Below are 3,565 nucleotides of genomic sequence, written 5' to 3'. Positions count from 1 at the left end.
AAGCAAAATAGAAAAATTAAAAATATCAAACTATAACAATAAACAAAATAAAAAGTTTATATATATCAGCAGAGCTATATATATTATATATATATATATATATATTTTTTATAGATGTGTGAATATATATGTGTGTGTGTGTATATAATATATATGGTATGTACAAGATATTTAGATGAAGAATGGTTAAACATATACAATATGTTGTGCCATTTTGGATATTTACAAAAATGAAACCAAACCTGTATTGCACCCCCCCCCATTCCAAGCTATCTAAAAACCATCTCACGTTTAGTAATAAATAATGATCTATATTTTAAATAGCAAATAGGGACTTAATGCATAGACACATACACGTGTGTGTGTGTATACACACACACACACACACGTATATATGTATGAATACATGTGTATAAGTGTACAGATATATACATGTATACATTTATATAAATATATATATATATACGTATACATTTATATAAATACATATATATATATATACATGTATACATTTATATAAATACACATATATATATATACACACATACAAGTATCTATACATATGTGTATAATTTTGTGTATATATTACACATATACACATGTATTTATATCCAACACATAACTTACGTATGCATATATAGTATTTATATGCATACATAAATATATTTATATATATATGTATGTGTATATATGTATGTATGTATGTATTTATATATGTATGTATATATGTATGAATATATATGTGTGTGCATATATATATATATATATATAGTAAATACATACAGTTGACAAATGTAATTATATGTAGTCTTTCAGCTATTTCTACATGAAGAAGAACTGTGATAGGGGCATCAGTAGTCCTTAAATTCCCTTCAACCAGCTGGTCCCATGCAATGGGTTTGTGGCACATTTGTGAGGACGGTCAAGGAGATCGCAAAGTCAAAATTGCTTACATTGAAACTTTTTTATAAAATGTAAAAATGTTCATGAAAACGTAATGCAAAAAGGCAATAAGGACACAACATAACGTTTGTTGTTAACAAAAAATATATTTTCCCAAGAAAACTAGGAAATGTTAAGTGTTCCTCGTTGGAATATATTTTTGGGTAATTTTTTAAAACTTTTTATTTAAATAGTTAAAAGAAATATCGGCATGATGGCAATGGGTTCGGAATTGGTGGTCTAAAATATACAAGATGTATAACGTGTGACAATGCTTTTATCTATCTACCAATCTATCTATCTGTCTGTCTGTCTATCTATCTGTCAATTCATCTATCTAATTTCCTCTTCCTCTCTCTCTCTCTCAATACACGAGTGTGTATGTAAATATTTACATATAAAATATAATTACATTATATATATATATAAAATGCATGTATATAATTGTCTATGTGTGTATGTGTACACACACACAGACAGAGTTCTCAAACAACATCAGAATCAATAAGGATCAATGAAGTTTCAAAATATTGAATCCATTATGTCAATGTAAGAGAAAATTGAAGTACAATGTTGTGATGGAGCTACTTTAACCAGAGACATCATTAACGGTAGCAAAAATGAAATAGCCTCAAGAGAAATATATCTCCTGCCCCAAACACACAAGATTACAAAATCACTGTTAAACCAAAATAAAAACATGTCCTATTGTTTGATTGGTTAAGCTGAGTTTTCATTTCCCAGTGTATTCCGCCAAGAAGAGTTGCAGAGAAGCATCTTGGAGAAGTTGATGATCAACCAGGAATCGAAGAATGGTTACTGGTTGTATACAATGAAAATAGAGAAGAAACCAGAGTCTTACTTTGTTTATACACTTGGTCCATTGCAAAGGAATTTTTCTTGCTTTTTGTTTTTTTTTCAAGTTAAGGCACAAAAATTTGGCAAAATATGTATTTTGGACAAAGGAAATTAACGACACAAGTAATGCAGTAACCACTAATTATAAGTGAAATCTTGATGATTTCAACAAATGAATATCAATAAATTGAATTTTCTGATATTATAAAGTAAGTGGCTGAATATGCCACAAACACCTGTACCATTAATATAATTCACATAGAGAAAATCATCATCATCATCATTTAACAGTCACGTTCCACAATGGGATGGGTCGAATGGTTTGACAGCATCAGATGGGTCCAAGGACTGCTTTGTGCTGTAATGTCTGCTTTGGCAAGGTTTCCACACACACACACACACACACACACATAAAGAAGATAGGCTTCTACACAGTTTTTCTATCAACCACATTCACTCGACCTGGAGCTACAGTAGAAGGCAATTGCTCAAGGTACTGCATGGTGGGACTGAACCCCAAGCAAGCTTCTTAACCACGTAGGTTTAGATGGAAGTGTTGAGTTAAGGTTTTACGGCTGGATGCTCTCCCTGTTGCCAACATTTATCCTTTTTCAGGCAAAGGATATCTTTATATTCCTTTGAACGGACAAATGAATGCTAACATCAGCACCACTTCTCTTCAGTGGTGACAGCATGGAATGTAAACACTAATGCACATCACACACACATACATACATATAAGGTAGGTGCCTGCCTAGATCACCAAGAGGTTGGAGTAGAAAACAATTATCAAGGTGACATGCAGAATGGCCAAACCCCAAATTCCCATAGCAAACTACTTAACCATACTGTTATGCTGGGACTTATCAAAGGTCAGTGAGTAACTTAGAGATAAAACTCACATTAACAACAAGGCAGTTTTGCCTTTTTTCTTTTAAAAAATGCTAAACACATAAACGCCAGACAACGTGAAGAATTTTCACAATAATTTCTATAGCATAGGGGTGGCTGTGTAATAATACACACACACACACATAATATGTATATACACATACATAATATATATGTATAAATACATACATAATATATATACACACATATATGTACATGCGCACACACACACACACACATATATATATACACACACACACACACACTTTTTTCTTTTACTTGTTTCAGTCATTTGACTGTGGCCATGCTGGAGCACTGCTTTTAGTTGAGAAAATCGACCCCAGGACAAATGTGTCTTTTGGTTGCAGGATATAATTCTTTTATTGTTCTGTGTTGCACCCAAACGCAAATTGCTTAGGTGCAGTACAACATATTCTATGCCACTCAGATTGATCTAAGCAATAACTTTCCCAAGATGTTAAATTAATAACAACAACAACAACAATAATGGTTTCAAATTTTGTCACAAGGGCGGTCATTTTGGAGGAGGGGATGAGTTGATTAAATTGACCCCCCAGTGTCTTACTGGTACTTAATTTATCAAGCCTGATAGGGTGAAAGGCAAAGTCAACCTCAGCAGAATTTGAACTCAGAATGTAGTGACAGATGAAATAATAATAGTAATAATAATAATAATAATGCATTTCAAATTTTGCCACAAGGGCAGCATTTTTAGGGGCAAGGGACGAGTCGATAACATCAACCCCAGTGTTTAAATGGTACTTATTTTATCAAACTCGAAAGGATGAAAAGGAAAGTCAACCTTAGTGGAATCTGAACTCGGGATGCAAAGACGGATGAAATGTTGCTAAGC

This window comes from Octopus bimaculoides, chromosome 20 (genome assembly GCF_001194135.2).
Source record: "Octopus bimaculoides isolate UCB-OBI-ISO-001 chromosome 20, ASM119413v2, whole genome shotgun sequence".
Classification (NCBI taxonomy): domain Eukaryota; kingdom Metazoa; phylum Mollusca; class Cephalopoda; order Octopoda; family Octopodidae; genus Octopus; species Octopus bimaculoides.
The sequence above is the reverse complement of the archived record's forward strand: the minus strand, read 5'-3'. Positions refer to the sequence as shown.